Source organism: Rhinatrema bivittatum, chromosome 8, assembly GCF_901001135.1.
Source record: "Rhinatrema bivittatum chromosome 8, aRhiBiv1.1, whole genome shotgun sequence".
In the NCBI taxonomy this organism is placed as follows: domain Eukaryota; kingdom Metazoa; phylum Chordata; class Amphibia; order Gymnophiona; family Rhinatrematidae; genus Rhinatrema; species Rhinatrema bivittatum.
In genome coordinates, this window is record NC_042622.1 from 243,732,571 (window position 1) to 243,757,344 (window position 24,774).

Sequence of the window (24,774 nt, forward strand, 5' to 3'; positions counted from 1 at the left end):
GCTTATCCTGTGTTTTTCTTGCATACTGTCATTTGCTTTTTAGCCTTCCGTTTTTAAGGCCGTGTAACACTCCATCGCAGAGTTCCACACCTTGTGCTGCACGCAGCCACATTTGGGAATGGGACTAAGTACTTTTAAAGCATGCTTTCTGACATGTGAATAGCATTTGCATCAACAAGAAGATGGTTACAGGTTAGGACTCAGACAATGCAAATTTGTAGGGGAATGACGCTTTCACTGTGCTTTAGTATTGGCTATGCACATAATGAGGCTTTTCCCACTTTCTGGATTACCATGTAGAAGAGGGCTTCCCAAACCTGTCCTGGGGATGCCATAGTTAATCAGGTTTTCAGGATATACACAGTGAAATATGCATAAGATAAATTTGCATATACTGAGTCCCCCCGTGTGTCCCCCCCGGTATGTAAATTTCTCATGAATATTTGTTGTGGATATCCTGAAAACCTGACTGGTTGTGGGGTCCCCAGGATGTAGAGAGAGCTTTTAAGCAATTAGAAGGTTGTATTTAGTCTCGTTTCATCCTACCCAACCATATATATCCATCCATATGTCAAGTTTTTTATTTTTATATATATATATATGCAACTGTAGTGGATCCACCTGGCCCAGCTGCGATGGTTTTTATCTTCCATACCCAGGCAAGTCTTATTTTAAAAAAATTTTTTTTTTTTTTTTTTTTTGGTTCTTGGTTGCCTGGGGATTTTTCCACTCCTGCTTGAAGCATTCCCACCGTTAAAATTCTTTACTGACAGTGCCCTAGCCCTTATGTGCTTACAAAATACCAGCAAGTGAAACTGAGGACAGAGTTCTTATCTAGGTGGAAGAGAGACTTAGAATGTGAGAGAACCAGATTACGTTGCCAAGACACTTGACCCTGGAGAGACATCAAGGTGGAGTACATTCCTCATATACTGGGGAGAATGTGTCCTGTCCTGGAACCTGGCTGCCAAGTTAACCCTTTGTTTGAAATGTTGCTCCTCCTAGAAATAAGTCTGCAGAGACACTGTACATGGTTTTTTTTAAGTAACATAATACATTCTGACTAGCTTTCATAAACTGTGCTCCCTTCAACAGAGCCAGAGCAAAATCTCCTCATGAAATCAGAAAGCAGTTCTCTCTAGCTCCCAGGCTATATAATCCCTTTCTATATCATCCTGGTAACTAGACAAAACTGAATTTATTCATCCCATAAATAATGTAATATGCTCCATGTGAGGTAGTCACTTGTCCTGTTGAGTAATAAACATACTAGCAAATTAAAGGGGTTGCTTTAAGAGTAAGATGACCATTTAAGGAGTCAATGTAGTAAACATTTTTGTAGACACAAAACCGGGAAACATTTTAGTACATCTAGCCCTTAGGTTCTTTTCATATAATTTTTATTCCTAGATCTTTTTTTTCTGTTTTTATTATATGTGGTAAAAGTTTTTGGAATAAAAGATGTGAAACCTCTTATGGCTATACCTTCTTCCATGAATCTACTGTCCAGCTGTTTTGTGCTTACCTACTGCTGTTGTAAGGGGAAGGCAATAAGGGCACCTGCCTGGAGTGCCAAGTCAAAAGGTCCACTGGTTGAGGAATGTTCCATGCAGATGCTCTTGGCAGTGGGCCAGTTGCATCATTGGAGAACTGTCTTCCCCACCCCCTCCCAGCAGCCATTGTTACATGAACAAAATGGTCACTGGATGCAACATCATCTGTGTGACTCCTTCTTCATGGAGCTAGGATCAGGGATAGTGCAGTAGATAAAGACACTTAATGGGACACAGCCAGCATTCATTGCCAGAGGATGTGGTTAACGCAACTAGAGTAGCTGGGTTTGGATAAGCTCCTGGTGAAGTCCATAAACTGCTATTAATAGGGCATGGCACTGCGTGTTACTGGCATTAGTAACATGGCATCTATTTAATGTTTGGGTTCTTGCCAGGTTCTTGTGTCTTGAATTGGCTGCTGTTGGGGACAGGATACTGTGACCCAGTATGGCATATCTTATGTTCTTATCTTATGTAAGTAGGGAAGATCCAAGCACAGGGTCTGCACTATGAGATTGAAAACCTGTGCTGTGTAGGGGGGGTTAACGCCCTTTCACCTGACCCCACTGGAGTTATGATGGCATAAGGACCATTGCCAAAAAAAAAATTCAGTTACCTTATATTTCTAGTGGCTGGAAAGAAAACTGTCAAACTTTAAACCCTAGATTCTTCAGGACAGGGACCGGGTGCAACTGAATGTAATTTGTTAAAGTGTATTGGTTTAGGATATCTTCTGAATTCCAAATCATTAAGGAATTTAAAACGGGAAAGAGAAAACCTTGTTGGGGGTTTTTTTTTTTTTTTTTTGCAATGTTTTTGTACTCTTAAAGCCACTAAATTATTGGCTATCTATAGTGTTAATAGGCATTTAAGTGGCATTAAAATACCGCCTTGGAGTGGATGTTTTGCCTGGCCTGCTCTTTCAGTCAGGCCCACGTGTACAAATGAGGACAATTTCTAAGAAAGCCCAAATGAGACAGTAGTGTTTCTCTCCTTTCTAAGAATACTTTCAGAGATCAGCTTTCCTTTCAGTTACAATGGGAGATCGGGTTACCTCCGGAAAAGTAAAACCCCAGGACCATGCCTTGCCGCAGAGTTCTAGGGCTGGGTTTACCAAGACTTTTTCTCCTGTGTCAGGGGGGTCCAGTTCCAAAGCCGGGCGTGGACTCTCTCTCTCTGCTCTTCGCATAAATGTATAATTCAGAAGGCAGTGACCGAGCCACCCTCTGCTCTTGAACTGGAGGGAGGCGCTTCTAAATGTTGGATTTTCCTTTAAAAAAAAAAAAAAAAGCGGGCTGGGGTCCAGCTGTGGCCTTCATGTTCCACTCCAGTTAGTGTAAAAAATTATTTTTCGATTTCAAAATGTTTTTAATATGGTCAAATTATTTTGTAGCATTGATCTAAATATTATGGAGACCATGTTATTAAAAACATTACAAAACACAAGTCACAAGTTGATCTGGCAAAAAAATCACCACTGTCTGCGTTTATAAAATAAGAAACAAATTGGCATCCGTGCAAAAACCATATGTTTAATTTTACTGTCGATACCTACTGATTCCACGCTGACCTTCCTATAAAGGAAGCTCCAAAAAGGTCTTATTTTTCTTGGGGTGGTGCAACACGGAAACGTTTCAATGCACGTTCTTATAAACTGTTTGTTTTTCTTTTGCTTTGAGTTACAGTTCTGTGTCATGTAACGCCCATAGAAAAGCTTTACAGTGACTCAGCTAGCAGAGCCGCGATGTAGCGCAGTAGGGCAAGAGTGGGAGGGCAGGAGGTGTGGTGTGCCAGATGGCTGCCTCGAAACAGGTGAGTAGCCAGGTCCCAGTCAGCTTGGGTGCACACTGGATTCTGTCTTTTCAGTTCTGCAAATATTTGGTTGCCGACTTGCACGATGAGTTGGGAGAAGTTTAAAACAAAAATTACTGAATGATGTTGAAACTGTTAGATTTGTTTTCAATATCATAGATGGCTGAGACTCGTGTCAAAAATCGTAGTTTGTTTTATCAGATTCCAAAATCCTCCTCCGTATAGGAACTCCTTTGCATTCTTCTTTTTAGAAGTGCAGCAGGGGAATACATGCGATGGTCGTGAGAGCGAGACTTGTGAGTCAGACTGTTTTCCCTGTAGGGTGTGTAACACCCGCTGAATGTACCAACATGAGGAACAACTTACTTGAAGAGAAGGAAACTTCCTGGTCGCAAAACTCATGAACATTGATCATCTTTGCTCAATTCTCCAAAGAAGGGTGTGGTCGCAGCCTGCAAAGAAGCCAGGTTGGTATTGCTTGAACTCTGCTGGCAAAAGGGGGAGGAGTTACCATAGTTCACAGGTGCCAAAAGGGAGATCTTGGCTATAGAAACCACCTGTCCCTCTCTCAAATGAGCTACTACTGTAGTACTGTGTATTCCTTTTATGCCACCCTCGACAGATACTTTTTCACATTGTAACTTGTCTTCGTGACGTCATCGACCACCTTGAAAGCTTTCTCTGCTGAGTCACTGATTGTGGGACACTAATCGTGACTAAGGGATTAATCAGACGGGGAGTCAGCAGATTCATGACTGCATCTCAAATCCGGAACCAGAAACAAAGTTCTGAAAACATAATTTAACAACCTTAAGGCTTCCTGGGAGCTTTTTATTGCAATGTTTGCTTCTGTGCAGCTGTTTCTGTGAGAGCTGTTGAGATTAGGTTTTTATTCTACCAAGTTCGCTCCCTCCTGCTTTCCTAAAATGTTACGTCCTGGAGAATACAGATTTGAAGCCGAGCCCTAGCTACACATCTTGACCTTCGATCTGGCAAGCATATTTGTGCCCACACACCTTTTAATCTTCCTTCCCCCACCTTGATACCTTTTCCCTCCCCTCTCTCCTGAAGGCAGAAGGAAAACAGCACTCCTTCCCTTTCTGGGATATCATGGGCTATTGGCTCATATTTTGCATTTCAGTCACTTGGACTTCATGCCCTTGGCAGCTGCCCCTTTTTACCCCTTCCTAGTTTCAACTCTGTATTGACATTCATAAATGCCAACTGCTGATTCTTTCTAGTATGCTCTGTATGAAATGGTGACCTAGCATCTTCATGTCCCCCTTCTAACATATATTCAAGAGCTAAGCTCCAGTAACCTGTGCTTGATCCTGGAGATAATGGGATTGTTTGTAGGCTGTGATGCACCATGGATTGGACTGGTATGAAAATATTTATCTAGCGGTGATGTAGAAATTCTGGATGAAACGGGTTAAACTGGGGAGTAACATTAAATAATGTTTCTTCATGGAGTGGGTGGTGAATGTCTCGAATAGCCTCTAGGTGATAGAGACAAAAATTCAGTAAACCAATTTGACAAGGTTTGGGAATAAGCACAGAGGATCCAAAGTTAGGGAAGATAGAGATCAATTGGGGCCAAAAGCAATGCAACATGAATTGGACAGACATGATGGACTTTATAGTCCTTATCTGATGAAGGAACAATTCTAGATGAGCTTTGCTGACCACCTTGGTGATGCCTAAAGAAAGGATCTGTGTGCCCTCCAAAACCCCAGGACATCATCTTCTGGCTAATTTTCACATCGTTTTCATTAATTCTGGAGTTAACTCTTTTTAAGTGCTGCACTGTGCTGACAGGTATTTTGGGGTGGGTTTTTTTTTTTTTTTGTTTTTTGTTTTTTTTACTAATTTTTTGTGGGGTGTGTGTACTTACCTGCAGAACATTTTGGTATTTTTGACTCTTATTTTACATCTGCATAGCAAAAAGTTTGTAGGTGATGGTGCTTGATAGTCATAGATGTATTAAGTTCATTGAAAAGGTCTCTCTACATGTTGTAAGCCCTCTGGGGATAGGGAAATCTCCTACAGTACCTGCATGTAATCCACTTTGAAGTGTATGAAAGGCAGAATATAAATCATACACATTCATGTTTAGTGATTAACATGGCAGCCAGAATATTTTTTTATACTATGGGTGGAGAGTTGTTTTTTTTTTTTGTTTGTTTTTTATATATATATATATATATATATATATATATATATATATATAATTTTTTTTATTTTTTTTTTGCCTCTGTGTAATACAGCAATAGTCATCTCCCTACCTCCTCTGAGCTGCAGCCAAAACTCTTGTGTTGCCTTACAGGCCGATACCGTATGAATTGCAGGAGAGTGGGAGCTCCGTGTTGAGCGCCTGCTCTCCCAACCCATGCCCAGCCGCCTCTCCTAGGTGCACAATTCTGTATCTAAATGAGGGGTCGTGCTAGTAAGGAGGCGCTAGGGACAATAGCGCATCCCTAGCGCCTCCTTATTAGCGTAGAGGTGGCTGTCAGCAGGTTCAGGCAAGACGCTCTGTTTTATCGGCATTGGTTTCCAAACCTGCTGACAGCCATGGGTTAAGAAAATGGATGCCGGTAAAATTGAGCGTCCGTTTTTCTAACCTGCTGACCGGTGGACAGATTTTTAAAGTTTTTGGTTCCTCCGACTTATCACTAGGATATTAAGTTCTGCTTTTCTATACACTTTTCTGAGTATAAAATGTGTGTCTTGGCCGCACATTTTACTTTCAGTATCCTGGGATTAGTTTTCGGGGGGGGGGGGTGGCCGCATGTTTCGATGCTCTAAACCCGCGGCCAGTCACGTGCTAAACAGTGTACTCGGCTGAGCAAACTGTACTGTATCAGCCTGTTAGTTTGTAGTCTATGATCTTGCTTCTGAGCAACCAACTGGGAATCATCAAGCTATATACCTTCGTTAAAGACGTCGGCTTATGAAGAAATCTTATTGTACAAGGCCAGAAAGTGGATGGGAAGGGGAACCCAAGCCATCTCTCATCTCCTTCACTTGCAGAGTGCAACCAATGCATAGGGAATGTACTGTTTTATATTTTCTTCCCTTGTCACATGCTCCAATGCTCTTTTTTTTTTTTTTTTTTTTGACCTCCTTATTTTGGATTTCTTTTAACTCTTTATTTTCAGAATTTTCAAATTTTAACGAGTCAAACATAAGACAGAATATAGCAGATTAACAAAGGAGATTAAAAAAAAGGAAAATTACATAAAAGAACATATCCTACAAGACTACTGTCAGGCCGGTACAGTACATCGGAGCGCACTGTTAGCCCCCGGTTGGACGCGCGTCCACCCCCTCCCCCCGAACCTAATAGCGCCTACAACATGCAGATGCATGTTGATGGCCCTATTAGGTATTCCCGCGCAATTCAGAAAGCAAAATGTGCAGCCAAGCTGCACATTTTGCTTTCTGAATTGCTTACCCAAAAGTAGGTGCTAATTTCTCCGGGCACTGGGAAAGTGCACAGAAAAGCAGTAAAAACTGCTTTTTCTGTGCACCCTCCGACTTAATATCATGGCGATTTAAGTCAGAGGTCCCGACAGTTTTAAAAAAGTAAAAAATGAAAAAAATAAATAAAATGGGCCCCTGGCTGTCGGCGGGCTCGAACAGACGCCAGCAAAATTGAGTGTCGGGTGACAAACCCGCTGACAGCTGCCGCTTCCATCAAAAAAGAGGCGCTAGGGACGCAGTAGTGTCCCTAGCACCTCTTTTTACCGCTGGACCTAATTTTAACAAATTAAACTACTGAATCGTGTGCACAGGAGAGTGGCCTCTCCCACGTTTTTACTGTATCGGCCCGTAGGTGGGGACCTAAATAGGAAACAAAACAAAAAAAGGGCATAATATCAAATTAATGTTGCTATATAAAACAATGGATTACAACAAGTGCAAACAGGGAGGGGCCCTTCTCGATTTTGAAGAAAACCTTCCAAATGATCTGGATCAAAGAAAATGTTAGTTCCTATTTTTATAACACATTTACAGGGAAATTGCAAAAAGAAATGATGCACCCATATCAAGCACTCTTTGCTTTTTTAGCCAAGAAAAGCTTCCTTCTAAGTTAAGTTGCCTTAGCAACATCAGGAAATAAGGCAAGATGTTGACCTAAGAAAAGTTTGTTAGTGGAACAAAAAACATTTTCATAGTCCATATCCTATCATGTTCCAAAGCAAATACAATAAGCTGAGTAGCAGTGCCCTGTATTTCAAACTGAGATTCTTGCAAAAAAAGCAGTTAAATTTTCTAATGCATTAACATGTGGTGAAACATGACTATTAGCATTCCCCACTCTCTCGCTCTGAAAGGTAAATAAAATGCTTTGTTAATGGGAGGAACCAAATCTGGAGGAACTTTAAGAACCTCTATGTAGAATTTCCTTAACAATTCAATAGCAGAAATACGCAAGGATTTAGGAAAATTAAGAATTCGCAAATGTAAGTTCCTCAAATTATTCTCCAAAACTTCTAATCTACGTCGAATGGATTCCTAACCTTTAATCAAGAACGGATCACATTTCCCTAAAACGCACTCTTTTTCTAAAGAAGAAATGCACTCCGTATTGCTTTTAATAACTTGAGTTTGAACTTGTACAGCTGCTGAATGAATATTATCGAATTTGGACACCAAACACTGGTCTAAACTTTTTAATTGCATCCCAGAGAGTCTCTCTAGGGTTATCTGTGCGTCGAACTGAAACTGCGGAACCAGCTCCCGGGATCAGCCCTACCAAGGATCGCTTGGTGCTCCTTGCCGGCTCCTAAGACTCGGCCAAAGCAAGTTCTCCCACCTTGCGGAGGGAACTCCTGGCCACACCGTGGTTGCAGAGGAGCCTCCATGGAACTTGCTGAGACCACTGGTAAGCGAGAGTCTGGGCTGAGGGAGATGGAATTCCCTAGACAAGAAGCAGCATGGGGGTCCCCAGCCCAGCTGAACAGGCCCTGTGGGAGTACTCGTGCCAGAAGGCTGCATAATAACACTCAGTGGTTGGTTGAGAGAGAGGGGACCACTGCAGGCATAGGTGGGGGAAGGCAAACTGCTCCTTTTTCTCTTCTTCCCCATTCAACCTGAGGGGAAATGCAAATAAGTAAGAGAGGGAGCCTTACTTCTGGGCCGAATCCACATCCATTCACTTGATGACAGTGAGAGAAGAAAAAAAAATCAAAGCCGTGCGCCCCTTAGGCAGTGGTGGGGTGCCAAGGCAGAAGGTGCCCGGAAGGTGACATCGGACCCCGGACGGGAACCTGGAAATCTCCACCGCTGCGAGCCAGGAGGAGTCGAGAGTCCAGAGAAGAAGGTCCAAGGTCGGCCTGCACTCTCTCTCTCTGCCGGTCCCGGCGGGGCACTGCTGCAAAAGGTCTTTTTGGATTTAAGGCAGTGACACATGGTCTTTAAAGACGATACGGATGTTTGCTTGAGGTATTTGAGTCCAGGGCTTCATTTTGTTCACAAAAAAGGGAGTGGGGGGCAGCAAAGTGGGTGAGGCCAGGTGTTACCAGTGTGGGGGGAGGAAGGGTTAAGTGTGAACTCCTCTACACACACACACAGTGGAACTGACAGGCATTCATTTAGTTTCTCTTCACCCTTTCCCATCCTCTCTCTTGGCCTTTCAGTTGTACCAGGAAACTGCACAAAAATTAAGGCTGGGTATCTGCTCTCATCTAGGGATAAGCAGCTCCAACGTTCTTTGCTCTGCTTTCTCGGGATGAGGGGCGCGGCACGAATGATCCTGTCACTACCTGCCCTGCTGTATTTCTGCAGAAAGCTGGAACTTACACCACTAGCTCTGGTTTTGTTTTCTGTGAGAGAGCCAGATATGATTTATGCTGCCGGCTCTTCTCCGCCTCCTTAGGTCCTGAAAAAAATGGGTGGCAGAACACCTTTCTGGTCGTTCTACCAGAAATTAATTCCTGGGTAACAGACCATAGGCATCAGAATGGGGGTGGGCCACAGGGGCCAATGCCCCCTTCCCCCTCCCCTCAAAAAATAAATTCTGCCAGTAAGCAGTGATGGCAGTGGATGGTTCAGTCTACCCCTCGCTCACCAGCTCCTCTCATTTGAAAATGGGAGGAGGACTGTAGCCTTGGAGTTCCTCTATCGCCGCCACCTCCTCCCCTGCTGGCCAGGGCCTGACTGACTTTGTGGTCCACGGCAGAGGAGGAAGGGAGGATGCGTTGGAGGAGCTCGAAGGTTGCAGCAGACTTCTGTTTCCAATTAAGAGGAGCCAGTGGCGATGAGCGAGGGAATCCAGAGGGGGCAGGGACGCTGGGGTGAGGGATGGTGGGCGTGAACAATCTACGGTGAGTGAGGGGTTTTTGGGAGAAAAGTGACCTGGGGAAAGTGAGGGCCTTGGGAGGGAGGGAGTTAATTAACTGAGAAAAGTGAGGGTTTTGTGGGGAGGGAAGGAACCAGGGTTTGGGAGAGAAGGGCAGGCTCATCCCACCTCTGTCCTCCATCCACTTTTTCTCCCTTCAGCCTCTTCCCTCAGCCCTTGCCTGTCTCTCCACTTTTTCTCCCTTCAGCCCGCCTCATTACCTCCTGCTCCCACTCCCTCCTCTTGTTCTTTCTTCTACCTCCTGCCCCTAACAGTTACCCCCCAACAAGAAGAACAATAAAGGCTCGGCAGGCCCAAACATAGCAGCATATTATGTTGGGGGGGGGGGGGGGCCACGGAACTTTCATTGTTCTTCTTGGGGGCAGACATCTCCTGCCTCCTCCATCTCCACTCCCTTTTGCTCCCATCCTCCCTTCTTTTTCTTTGGTCTCTCTCCTGCTAACCCTGCCTCTTGCTCTCTTCTTCCTGCTCGCTCTCCCTTCTGCTCCCACCCCTTCCCATCTCCCACAAGAAGAAGCACAGAGGCTCAGTGGCCGAACCTTTGTCATTTTTCTTGTGGGGGGAGGATGTCATGTAAGGTGACAGCCCTTGGTGCTTGATGATCTTCTCTCCATTCAGTATAGAATAGCCTCGTTAGTACTGATGAGGTCAATATTCAAAAGAGATTTAGATGGATAACATAATCATTATCTTTCTAAATGGCTCACCCAGCTATATCTAGCCCTTATCTGGCTAAATTCTAGCTGGGTAACTAACTAATTACCCGGCTAGGCTTTAGCCAGATAAAAAAAAGGGGCATTCCAGGGGCAGATGGGAGGTGTTTTGGGGCGACCCAGAGTTAGCTGCTTAAACAATGTGGCTAACTCCGGTCGGCCCATAGGGCTGTCCTAAAGTTAGCCGGTTAGACATTTTAGGATAGCTGGGTATTTTATCTGGCTGAGTAGCTGAGCCGCACAGTGGCTGAAAATGAACCTCCATGTTTCCATTAATAATGCTGTTTTTTGTTTTTTTTTGTCATTTTCTCCTTCATCATGACAAGGGGGTAACGGGAAATTTGGATTCAAACAGCAACCATCGAGGGGCCCTGACTTCTCTGGTCTGGGAAACTGATAAGCATGGGGGTGACCTGCATGGCACGGCAGATACTACTATAAGCTTGCTGGGCAGACTGGATGGATCATTTTGGTCCCTTTCTGCCATCATTTGTACGTTACTGCTAGGTCTAGTTTTCTAGCATCATGCATTTAATTGGTCTGGGAACGAATTGTACTCTGATTTATGCAGAGGATGTATGCAAAATAGAATATTATTGAAAAGCGGAATATAAATCAAAGAAACTAGTTATACAGTAAAAAAATTGGGAATGTGAACAGAGCTTGAGGTGGAGCTTGGTTGCCTCCCTCCGCCCCCCCAAAAAAAAGGGTGTTTCGCTGCCTCTGTAACAGTCACAAAAAGAGGTTGAATTAACACAAGTCTGAAACTTGTGAGCTGCAGTGCTGATCAAAGCCAGGGTTGAAGCCTCCATGACTGGCATTGTTGCTCATAAGTTTCAAACTTTGTGCCTATTCAACCCTTTGACTTTGTTTATTTGTTTTTTTTGCCCTGCTGCATTTGCTTCATTATCACCCCTTCTCCTCCTTTCCTATAGAAGAAGAGGGGATGAGAACCACAGCATGGAAAAGGGCTGGGTGAGGGAGTAGTGTCTGTCTGTCAGGGCTGTTCACCTTGGAGAAGAGACGGCTGAGGGGGGATGTGATAGAAGTCTTTAAGATCATGAGAGGTCTTGAACGAGTAGATGTGACTCGGTTATTTACACTTTCGAATAATAGAAGGACTAGGGGGCATTCCATAAAGTTAGCAAGTAGCACATTTAAGACTAATCTGAGAAAATTCTTTTTCACTCAAAGCACAATAAAGCTCTGGAATTTGTTGCCAGAGGATGTGGTTAGTGTAGCTGGGTTCAAAAAAGGTTTGGATAAGTTCTTAGGAGAAGTCCATTAACTGCTATTAATCAAATTTACTTAGGGAATAGCCACTGCTATTAATTGCATCAGTAGTATGGGATCTTCTTAGTGTTTGGGTAATTGCCAGGTTCTTGTGGCCTGGTTTGGCCACTGTTGGAAACAGGATGCTGGGATTGATGGACCCTTGGTCTGACCCAGCATGGCAATTTCTTATCTTCTTATGTCTGCTCCAGACTCGCCCTCTCCTCATCTTTCTTTCCTGCTGGCTCCTGAAAGGGAGGGGCTGGAGCAGAGCACCCCTTCTGCTCCACATGACTGAAAAGACCTGGTGGACCTGCGTTCCAGGCCATTCAGCCCCTAAGCAAATTCAGGATGCATCTTTAGTTTAGAAAGAACAAAACTGTGAAGTTATTTTTATATTAAAAAAAAAAGCTAGTGTAGGTAAATTTATATGCATAAAAGAAGAAGGAAATATGGATATATTGGGAAAGCCAGTACTTGTTTTTGGCTTTGGTAAGTGATTGAGAAAAAGACTTGAGTTTTGTAGAAGATATATGCTTTTGGGTGGTTTTTTGTTTTGTTTTGGTTTTTTTTTGTATGCTCTGCTTTCTAAAATCTCAATTAGAAACAGAAGCTCTGTAACCCATCAGAATTCTACTGGGGTGTGTGTGTGTGTGTGTGGTGGAGTTTGCGAATGTTGGTGGGTGCATTGGAGGCAGACAATACTACTTTCCTTTAAAAAAAAAAAAAAAAAAGGCTGACAAAGGAAGGGTGGGAATGAGGTCCTGCTGTGAGACCAGTTAGAGGTAAACTTGGAAGGGCTTCTCTTCGCAGAGAGTACGGTGGGTAACAGCCTCTCACTGGAGGGGCAAGGCGCAGAAGGCAAAGTTCTGGAATTCAAGGAAGCTTGTGGTGACAAAGCAGAGATCAAATAGTGTTTGCAGTATGAATCTGATTTTTACATTTTAAATTACTCATCTTTCTAAAACACAAACTGAAAACAGGTTAAGTGCAGTAGGTATTTCACTGCTCCAGAGGGCTTACAGTCTTAAGGGCCTGATTTAATAATAATTTTCTCCTATTCTGTGTCTGTGGGGAAAAATGCGGTAGTAAATGAGGCTCTAAACTTGTACCTGAGGCAAAGGAGAAGGAAAGACTTGACAAAGGTCATAAGGAGCGTCTGTGCGAGAAGCAGGATTTAAGAATATAACACATGCCGTGCTGAGTCAGACCAAGGTCCATCGAGCCTTAGCATGCTGCCTCAGTCAATGGTCAGTTCAGGGCATGAATACTAAAAAGATCCTAAAAAGTACACCTGTTTCTTATTGCCCACGCCCAAGGATAAATGATGGCTTTCCTAAGTCTGTATGGCTAATAATTGTTTATGGACTTCTCCTCTAGGAAAGACCTGCTGTGCTAGTTGGCTTGACCATGTCATCTGGCAACAAGATTTCACGGCTTGATTGTGCACGGAGTGAAAAGATACTTTCTCTGATTTGTTTTAAATCTGCTGGCTGTAAGTCTCATGGAATGCCCCCCTTGCTTCGGTATTACTTGAGGGTAAAGAACCGTTTTATGTACCTGTTCCACCCCATTCATGATTTACAAACTTCTGTCGTGTCCCTTCTCAGCCATTTCTTTTCTAAGTTGAAGAGCTATTGAGGAGTTTTGCCTTTCTTCATGGGAGAGCCATTCCACACCTTTATCATATTTGTTCTCTCTCTCTTCTATACCTCGTCTCATTCCACTATATCTTTTTTTTGAGATGGAGCAAACAGAATGGCATACGTTACTCGAGGTGTGGTTGCACCATGGATCAATACACCAGCACTATGATATTCTTTATTCCCTTCTAAATAATTCCTACCATTCTATATACTTTTTTGACTGCCACTGCACACTGAGCTGAGGATTTCAACATAATGTCCACAGGTACTCCTGAGGTCCTTGATGATTCGTAATGTAGCGCCCCCGCCCAGATGGAGCACATAAGATGTTGAGAAGGTCTGGCCCCTGTGTAGGCAGAGTGCTAGTCTCTCTCTTTTTAGGGTTCAGCAATGTGAGACAAGCAGATGGCATAGTCCAACCTAGACTTAGAGGTACAAGGGATGTGTATGCCTTTCCTCGGGTGAAACAGGGATGCCATCTACTTGGAGCTCCCTCTGTGAGCCCTGTTTCCCCCTCCCTCTTGCAATAGTGATTGCTGGCATTGGATGTGCTGATTCCTCTCCCCCCCCCCCCCCCCCTTCAAATAAAAATCCAGACCCAGTTTGTATTTCAAAACATTTAACTTTTTTTTTTTTATTTCTAGAGTTTACCAGCCAGCAACTATTTACAAGATGATAGGGAGTAATAAGAATTAATGAGTTCATCAGAATTCACAACCAAGATATGGCTTTCCAAACATCAATAAACAGTGATCAACAAGTTACAATACATCCAACTTCAAGAAGTCTTTGCCGTCTCTTACTCTGCTTCGCACTTATTCCTCAGTCTGCATGTGATTAGAATTTGCTGCTCCCATTTCTGCATTGGGCAATAACCCACCCCACCATCAGCAGAATACCCTAAACTCATCTCTTTAAACAAGCATCAGCTGCTTTTGAATAAAACACTCACATAGTGGGCCAACAGGGAACCCCCTTTTCCCTGGGTAAAATACCCCTCTGTTCCCTAGCAGTGTTCATGGACTTCCCCAGTGTCCCTGGTACATCCCTCCTTGTGATGCTCTCCCATTCTGTTTATTTTCCTTTTGGGAATAGGGCCTGTTTCCTGGTCCGCGTTTTATCAAACCCAGGCTGGGTCCCCTGTGAGTTCTTCATGAGAGGAATTCCTGTTCAGTCTCAGGCCTCTTCCCTTGAGGGGAAAGCCCCTGCAGGGTCCCTCTCTCCTGAAACAAAGGGATCCCTGGGCTCACCAGCCTTGGCTGGCTACTCTCTCCACTCCTAGCCCATGGCGGAAATGGTAATGGTAGTCTTTATTTTAGTACACCAATTTTCACCAAAGATTACAAACAGGTGTACAATATCATCATAAAATAACACACATGCAGTCTAAATATCATTAATTCTCCTCATCAATAAACCCAGTCTTGATTAAAAAAAAAATGACAAACAGCCAAGATTTAACTATTTTCCTAAATGTAACCAAGTTACTCTGGACATATGTACAATGGTAATGAGTTCCAAACCAGTGGAGTTTGGTATTGGAATGTAGATTGTCCTATTCCTTCAAGAAACATTTCCCCAGAGAAGGTAATCTCAACAGTTCCATCTGGGACGAGCTCAGAAACCTTGTTGCTTTGTAGGGAATCAACAACTTTACCAAATAAGGTTTAACATTACATAAAACAAAAAAAATCGGGCTACTCTTTTTAGTTGTCAGTCTGCTTTTCCATCTTCTGGTTTCGCAGTGCTCAAAATCATCACCATTAAGTTTTTTTTAGTATGGGTATGTCCCCAGTGACCTCCTCAGGAAAGACAGAGGCAAAGAATTCATGTAGTTTTTCACCTATTTCTTTGCCCCTCAGTCATATAGCAGTACAACTGAGTCCCTCTCAGTCTTTTTTTTTTTTTTTCCTTCATATATACCTAAAAGGTTGTTTTATTAGCTTTTACCTCTTTTTGGTAAGTTTCTTTCATGTTTTTCTTTATCATTTTGCATTTTTATTTTATAATTTTTTTATTTTATATAACTCCTGGATGTGAAATTTGTATGCCACTTTGGGCTTTATATAGACAACCTATAACATTTTTAAATAAAATTACTGCTTTACATTTAACTTGCCAGTGTTTATGCTTTTCCCTGTATTTCCTCATTTAGGTCTGATTCCATTTTTTGAAAAACAAAAATGCCCTTTTAGCTTTAATTGCCTCTTTCACCTCACCATTAAACCATGCTGGCAGATGTTTGGTCTTCATTTGACTTCATTTTTTTTTTTTTTTAATTATGCATGTGTGGTTGCTCAGGTTAGGCCAAACTCCGCCTGGTTCCATACAAACAAAAAGGCTTTATTTGCAGGCAAAACCAAAAGTACAACATAAAGGCTGCTTACCTCAGCAGCCCCCTGTGTTATCAGACAATCAAATAGAGGTAGTTCTAGCATAAGATGCTAGGCTGAAGGGATCCTCCTTGGGCCCAGAATCTCTTGGTGAGTTGGGATTTAAGGAGGTCTAGTCCAGATAGCTGTATTCTGAGGGAGTTTCTTATATACTCCCTCCCCCTCAGCTCTCAGGCTTACTAGGCTGAACAGCTGCCTGTATTAGGGACAAATTTGTAGACAGGAAATCTGCATTTGTGTTTTCCCTTCCTGCCCTATGTCTGATCTTATAGTTGACAGGTTGCAGGGCCAGGCACCATCTCATCACCCTCACTGGATTCCTTGTTTCTAGTTATCCATATGAACGGTTGATTCATTATGAGTGAGAGCTGCCAACCTAGCAGTTAGTACCAAAAGGTCTCTAAGGCCCACTTGACTGCCAAGGCTGCCTCCTCAATTGTTGAGTAACACTCTCCCTTGGCATCAGCTTCCAGCTGATGTAGGCACAGGATGTTTTTGGCCATCCTTCGAATGTGGTGCGGTATTGTGATTTGGTTGCATGGAAGTTCATCGGAGTGTAGCATTGTTATGGATACGCTGTGGCGTTTTCTGGGTTTGCAGAATATACTATAGCTCCGCGATGGATATATTGTGATGTATGGTGGTCTGGTGAGTGTGCTATTGTGTATGTGGTTGGTTGTGATTGGTCACGTCATGGTACGTGGTGAGGTAGTGGATGGTGTGTTATTTCATTGGTTGTTGGTAGCATGCAGTATGGGTGACGTGTTGGATGTGGTTGAAGGATATGGGTTTATATGTGGAGTGTTTCGCCATGCGGTTAGCTGCGCCTTGTTCTGAAGATTTGCCGGTTTGTGAGATATTCGGTGTTCGAATTTGGTGTGCCTTTCAAGTTTGGAGAAGGATTGTGGTATCCTTAAATTGAGCTGTATAATTTGTGAGGTAAGAATGGTTTTGAATAGTGGGCTTTTCTGTCAACTTGAGCTTTGTGGAAATTTGAGAAGTTGATGGTTGTGTATTGGGTACTTGCCAGGTTCTTATGGCCTGGATTGGCCACTGTTGGAAACAGGATGCTGGGCTTGATGGACCCTTGGTCTAACCCAGTATGGCAAGTTCTTTTATGTTCTTCTCTTGAACTAAGACTGCTTCCACGCCTACCTCTGAGGCAATAATTTTATTTAGTATTCACCCTCCAGTGATTGTCAAATTTAATTACACATTTACCTCTTGCACCATGTCCTCCATTCCACTGAGAACTAGATCTAAAGTAGTTCCCCTTTCACATCTCCCTCACCCAACTCTTGATTCCATGACTAGCTGCTCTATAAAGTAGTCATTTATAGCATCTAGGAACTTTACCTTCTTAGCATGTCCCGATGTGATATTTATCCATTCAATACTGAGATAATTAAAATATCCCATTATTATTGCGCTGCCAGTTTTATTACCTTGTTTAACTTTTTTCTTTTTTTTTTTTTTTTCCCTCATCCTGGCCAGGCGAGAGGTAGTATATCCCACTACAGAGCTTTTTCCTATTACACTTTGCCATACATATAATGCTATTCCTCCACCAATTTGATCTGCCTGGTTATGTCTATATAATTTGTACCCTGCTATCAGTGTTCCATTGGTTTTTTCATCTTTCTACCAGGTCTGTGAGATGCCTATTTTATCTATATCTTCATTAAGTGCCCTACATTCTACTCTCCAGTCTTATTTCTCATTAGCACTCTCACTTGTGTTTAAACAATAATATATATCTTGTAAGAGAGCACTGTTGGGGTGATATTGTGTAAATATGCAATATTTTGCATCTCCCTGTCCTTCTACCCTCCCCTTTTACAATGACCTAATTTGCATGCATGAATAACAAATGCATGCAAAGAAGGTCATTACTATGCAAATATTTTATTGCACTGACCAAGATGGTCAGTTGCAGTAAAATACCTACACCTATTTGAAATGTGGTAAATTTGAAGCAGGAGGCCTGGGACTCTAACATAGGTCCTGAGGCTCTCGCCACACATTTTAACATGCCAGCCAAAATAAAAACCCCAAAACTCCGTGGCTCGAGAGTGTTAAGCGGGGGTCAGGGCTGATCTTTGTCCCAACCTAGGGTTGCCACTTGAGGAGCCCGGACTCCTCCCAAAGTTTAAAAAAAAAATACAGCAGATGTTACCACATGGCAACGGCCGCCCCCCCCCCCCCCCACACACACACATTTCTCCTCTCAAAGGTTAGTAGAAATAGTGAGGTGGTCCTGAGCTCCTCTGGCACCCCTCCCACCCCAAATGTTTCAGAAATTCTAGTAGGTTCCACAGTGGGGCCAGGGCACACACACTTACCCAGCCCAGTCTATCTGACCTTGCCCCATCCATGTGATTGGGACAAGTTCCAGGGATCAGACCTAAGCCATGTGGCCTGGGTCTGATACCTGGACCCTGCCCCCGTCACATGGCTGGGGCAAGGTCAGATCATTTTCAAAATGGTGCCAGTCAAGCTGGGTGTGAGGGTGGGTCCCACTACTAATTTAAAAGGGTTGGGGGGGTTGGACCCTTCTTTTTATTATTTTGGGCCTTTTGGGAGGGGGGGGATGAAGGGAGTGCCAAGAGGTGGGGGGAGTAAGTTAGCTGGATAACTTTACACCAGTTTCAGATGGTCTAAAATTATCCAGCCGTGTGTAGATGCATAACTTGTACTTAACTGGATATCTTTTAAAGATATCCGACTAAGTAGCACTGTCAAAACCTTTAAGAAAAAAGAAAGCAAGAAATAAAAAGGCCAATGGCCCAATCTCTTCCTCCCTCCCCAAAATGTCATACATAGGGATTATAATTATACAATGTATTTTTTTTTCAATCTTTACTATTTCCTATTTATTTATTATGTTTTTTATTTTCCTTAGTATTATTATTATTTTATCTTTTATAATTTGAAGTTGTGAACCGTTTTGGTCGGATACCCTCCGTGAAAATCGGTATATAAAATGTTTTAAATAAATAAATGGCCCTATCGGGCTTTGCTTTCTGCACTCCCCAAACCTGTGCTAATGGAGTAGAAGTCCATGGGTTTATAGACTGGGTCCCTAGCCCCAGTTTTTGCAAGCTATTAAGATTAGGCAGTCCCCTTCCTCCCCAACCATCTGTAGTGCTGATATTTAATGCTGCCTCTCCATCCCTCTCGATACCTTTAACTTTCTTTGCCAGGAGCGAGGGAGACACTACCTTGTTCCTGGCACCTCAAGCACTGCCCTTGCTGTTAACACCTTCTTCTGGCTGGACATGATGTTAAAGAAGGCTGCTTTTCTTTGTTAGAAAAAATATTGAATTTAAAAGGTGTTAAGGATTTTTAGAGAAAAATTATTAGAGACTGAGTTCATGTCCATGCTATGCTAAGTCAAAAAATGACTCGGGCAGTGCTTGCATGGGAACTCCCACACATGCTCAGTAGAGCTCAAAACTCTACTAGCTTGGAGAGATGAGTGCGTTCGGTATTGCCGGATTATGTCACCCATATGTAGTGCCTAATTCATCCTGATATCTATAGAAATTGCTGTTTATGGTAAGCAAACTTGCTTTACTCAAATTCCACTCCAGGGGAAAGATCCAAGCATCATTGGTATGGTTGCTAAAAAAGCAAGTAATGATTGTCATGCACCGGATCAGAATGATTCAATATCTTTGTAATAACTTAAAAAAAAACTCCACAATCCGTTTCATTTGGAAACGCAAGCCTCCTAGGATCTCTCTATCTATATTATACAAGGACCGATTAGGGGGGGGGGGGGGCCTTAATGTTCGTAATTTAAGCTGGTATTACACCGCTATATTACTGGGGGTGGTTGTTAATTGGCACAACACGGGTGAATCTAAACCATGGGTTGCCATAGAGCAAGCAGCCTCCGGAGACTTTTCTTTAGCGTCTAGGGCAGGGGTCGGGAACCCATGGCTCGCGAGCCAGATATGGCTCTTTTGAGGGCTGCATCTGGCTCGCAGACACGTGTCGCCATACTTCGCGGTTCCCCGCTGACCCAGCTGCTCCCCGGTCCTCCGCCGCCCGGGCGGAACGCGGCAGGACAGCTGGAGTCAGCGGCACCGGCGTGCTCTCTTCTCCTCCCCCCCCCCCCCCCGCGGCCCGGAAGAGGAAGTGGAGAGCATCGGGTGCCTGCGCGGGAAGAAGAGACCACACTAGCGTGGTCTCTTCTTCCGCGCAGGCACCCGATGCTCACCACTTCCTCTTCCGGGCCGCGGGGGGGAGGAGAAGAGAGCACGCCGACTGGAGTCATCCGGGTGCCTGCGCGGGAGTCATCGGGTGTCAGCTGGGTGCCAGCGCTGGAGTCATCGGGTGCCTGCGCGGGTCTTCCCGCGCAGGCACCCGATGCTCTCCACTTCCTCTTCCGGGCCGCGGGAAGAAGAGAGCACGCCGGTGCTCTCTTCTTCCCGCGGCCCGGAAGAGGAAGTGGAGAGCATCGGGTGCCTGCGCGGGAAGAAGACTGCAGCGCGGCTCGGAGGAAAATGAAAATCTTCAACCGCGGCCGATGGGACTCCGCCTTCGCCTCCTCGAGGGCTGAAAATGAAGGAGGTTAGCGTTGGGAGGTGGCTGCTGCTGCCGCGAGTTCCCGGGGGGGGGAAGGGGGAGAGAGAGAGTGAATGAGCGAGCAAGCATGTGTGTTTGAGATCCTGTGTGTGTGAGTGAGAGATTGCATGTATGTGAATGATTGAGAGCCTGTATATGTGAAAGAGAGTATGTCTGTGATTGAGATCCTGCCTGTGAGAGAGAGAGCATGAATGTAAGTTTACCATTGGGAACCTGTATGTGTAAGTTTGTAATTGAAAACCTGTTTGTTTGAAAGAGTATGTGTGTATGATTGAGATCCTTTGTGTGTGAGAGAGATCATGTGTATGTATGATTAAGAGCCTGTGTGTATAAGTAAGAGAGAGATCATGTGTGTCTGTGTCTGATTGACAGCTGGTTTAGGTGATGGAGCATGTGAGTATGTGATTGAGAGCCTGTGTTTAAATGAGAGAGAGAGACCATGTGTGTCTGTGTGTGATTGAGAGCTGATTTAGGTGAGGGAGCATGTGAGTATGTGATTGAGAGCCTGTGTTTAAATGAGAGAGAGAGACCATGTGTGTCTGTGTGTGATTGAGAGCTGATTTAGGTGAGGGAGCATGTGAGTATGTGATTGAGAGCCTGTGTGTAAATGAGAGAAAGAGAGGACATGTTTGTAAGCATGTGAATGAGAGTCTGTGTGTGAGAGAAAAAGACAGCATGTATTTATGTGATTGAAAGCCTGTGTGTGTGTAAGCGTGAAAAGATAGACAGCATGTGTGTAAATGTGTAATTAAGAGCCTATATAAGTGAGAGAGAAAAAACATTTGTATATTTGAGTGACTGAGAGCATGTGTGTATAGGTGTGTCATTGAGAGCCAGTGTGAGAGAGAGCGCTGGTATGTGACTGAGAGAGGAGAAAGTTCCAAGCAAACCACCCCACCTCCTGCTAATTCAGAACAATCTCAGGACACCTGGATATCAAACGTTCCCAGGTATGCAGAGCAAAAAAAATTTTGTATCCTTATTATTTTTCATTACTGGATCTTTGTGTCTGCTATTTTGAAATATTTTGTTGGTATCTGGAAATGTTTTATATGAGTTTTTAATTATTGGATATTCCACTCATCAGCTGTTTCGAAATATGTTCTTTTTGTTAGTACAGTTTTACTGCTGATGATTTTATATTTCTTGATTTGTTTTATAAGGATGTGTGATGTTTCTTTTTTCCTTTGTTACACTGCATACAGAGACTCTGGCTTGTTGCAGTTTCCAATTCAGTTTTTTCTGCATGCTTCTTGTTATGCGTTTTGGTCTCTTTATTCTATGTTAGGTGAGGGACAGCACGTGATTCAGGTGAGGTTTTCTGCTGGCGTGTAGTTTCTGTGTAGGACTCTATAGCAGCCTGACTTGGTCCGTTTTCCTAATAGGAGATGTATTGGTGTCTTAAGGCCTGGTGTAATATTTTCAGAGACTTATTGTACTTTAAAAGTGTGATCTTACATAAAATGCACACATTTACTTGTATTTAGTTTTAAACATATTGTATGGCTCTCATGGAATTACATTTTAAAATATGTGGCGTTTATGGCTCTCTCAGCCAAAAAGGTTCCTGACCCCTGGTCTAGGGTGTGGAGTAGGGATCTAGGGAAAGTCATTGGTAATTCTCTCACCCCATTCACCAAGGTTGTCTTGCGGATATGGGTTAAATGGAGGACCCGTTTGGCTGGGTCTAAACGGATATATCATCTCACCTCCTTTTTATGCAACCCGGGGTTTCCTCCTGGTCTGGATGCAGCCTTCTCGCAGAGGTGGAAGCACCTGGGATTGACAAAGGCTGGGCAAATTTTCAGGGGGTCTAATGTGTTGGACATGGATGAACTCCTGGATAAACATGGGGGGTCCCCGGGAGACTGGTACGCCTATCTGCAAATTATTCATTTTTTGCGCTCGGAAGATGCGCCTGGGGAACTATCAAAGGGCAAATCACTATTCGAGTCTTTCTGCGAGGGCCAATATCTAAACCAATATCACAGATATATTTACTCATTAACAAGGGTTATAAAAATAAAGGGTCTTATCAGATACATTGGGAAGCCGATTTGGGTCAAGTTCTTCAAGATTCTGAGTGGGACCAATGTCATATGATTACGGGCAGGAGCTCCATTTCTGCTATCATTAAAGAAAATGGGTATAAAATTTTATACAGATGGTATATTTCGCCCGATAAGTTGCATCGCATGAATCCCCAGATCAGTGACAAATGCTGGCGGCTCTGTGGAGAGAGGGGAACGTTCTTCCATATGTGGTGGCAGTGTTCCAAGATACAGGTCTTCTGGGCTATGATTACGAGATTTGCCACCGAGGTTCTAGGCGTCGAAGTGCAACCAGCTCCTAAAGGTTGTCTCCTTAGCCTAGTGGAAGGAAACCTTAGTGATAAGCATAAAATGTTATTATTGCAAATATAGCGGCTCGGAGTGAAGCAGCATTCAGGTGGAAAATGCGGACGCCCCTGTTTTGAAGAATATACTCACGCAACTTGATAGATTGTATCAGATGGGATATTTAATGGCACTCAGACATGACTGGGTGCATAAATTTCGGGATGTATGGGCATCGTATAAAGCATGGTTAACAAAACAGGCTTGAAGCTACCCAACTTGATTGTGGTGTTATTCTAAAGAAGGGGGGGGGGGGAGGGGAGGGGGATTGGGGGGGTAACAGGTGGGGAGGAAATGGGGGAAAAATTCACTGATTGTGTCTGACAACAGTCATGTTGTTCATAATGAGACGTGACACGAGTTGTTTATATTTGGTTTATTCCATATTCTCCAGGCTTGTATTCCTTTCTATATTCTACCATGGCTGGATGGACAATAAGTTTTTATGTATAGTCTATGCATGCACAATTGTTCATGATGTTGATACCGTGTCCATATGTCAGTTTTGTTATTCAATGAAGAAATAAAAATTTACAAAAAAAAAAAACAAACTCCACAAGAGTTCTTAAAAAGCCAGAAGAACATTCTTTCAGTGACATCATGGCAGGCACAAATGAGTGTGAAACACGACTCAAATCAATTTGACTTCTTTAATACAGCTACAAAGGTGTCTGCAGCAGCAATAGCAGCAAGAAGACTAGCATGGTTAAGGGCATCAGGCCTCAAGAGATGCCCACAAAAAACTGGCAGCTATACCTTGTGTAGAAGACAGTTTATTTGGGGATAAGATGAAGAAATCAGTAAAAGAGAGAATCAAAATACAGCTCGTCAGGCTCATTTCTTCTCACCAAGAATCTACAACATAGAGAAGGTTCAAGCAAGACCCTTACAAGAGTCCACATTTCTAATCCCAAAGAAGATATAACCCCTTCCTCTCTTACAGGCAATGCCCAGTCATCATACAGTAGCAACAGTCACAAGATCAGCAAACACAAAAAAAATGACAAAATTGTAACAGATCTCAACGGAACCAGCCTCCACAGATATCCACTCTGTCCTTTTTGACTCCATTCCAACCAACTAACAAAACCCATTAACAGAATTGAAAGGAGAGAGAAGACTACAGTTTTTCAAGAAATCACTGGAGGAAAAAAAGTCATGGTTTTGAAAATAATATACTTCCTATATTTCAAAGGCTTGCCACCAGCAAACCTAATAATTTACCAGAAGCATTACACTACAGAAAGAGTTGCAATCACTCCTTCAATCAAAAGCAGATCAACCTGTACCCAAATTGCAAATAGGAATGTGATTCTATTCAAAATATGTCCTAATTAAAAAAACAAAAACAGGTGATCTTTGTTCAATACTTGGTCTCAGATTTGGATATCTTTCTAAAAAGAAAATGGTTCAAGATGAATTCAATAGGTATATTACCATGCCTACAAAAAAGGGACTGGCTAACATCCTTGGATTTAAGATGCCTATACACACATCCCAATTAACAGATCTTACCAGAAATACTTAAGATCTACCGTAAGACCGACATTACCAATACAGAGTACTAGCTTTTGGACATACAGCATCCCCCAGAGTATTCACCAAATGTCTACCATTTGTACCAGTTTATCTGAGAAAACTGAGCATACTAGTATATCCATACTTAGACAACTGGCTAATACTGAGCCAATCCTACGAAGACTCAATAGAAGGCACAAACCTACTTATATCAACAGTGCACTACCTCTGATTCATGGTCAATTACAAAAAAATAACATATAGGCTAAGGCAACATTTGGAGTTCATAGGCGCACAGTTAAATATGACAAAAATGAGAGCACATCTTCCAATGAAAAGAGTTTAGCACAGTCGATGACATCAAGGAAATGAATAATAGCCAAGAAGTTCATGAGACTACTATGACACACGGCTTTGACAGTACATGTAACACCATTAGCACAACTGACAATGAGACAAGTGCAATAGTATCTAAAGGGCAAGTGAAACCAAGTAAGCCAACCATTAAGTTACA

The 24,774-nt window shown here is 43.2% G+C and overlaps 1 protein-coding gene across 9 annotated transcripts in view; it reads left to right on the top strand.

Annotated features, from left to right (window-relative positions):
• Positions 1–24,774, top strand: part of LOC115098078 (kelch-like ECH-associated protein 1) — a 100,391-nt gene that overhangs the window by 16,271 nt on the left and 59,346 nt on the right. For 6 of the 9 annotated variants that reach the window (XM_029614388.1, XM_029614387.1, XM_029614385.1 and 3 more), the window contains one exon: positions 3,617–3,832. The exons of 2 other annotated variants lie outside the window; for them this stretch is intronic. The gene's annotated coding sequence lies outside the window, so the exon portion shown is untranslated. Of the gene's footprint in view, positions 1–3,015; positions 3,366–3,616; positions 3,833–24,774 lie in introns of those variants that run through there. One more of the 9 variants, XM_029614382.1, reaches the window with a different exon arrangement.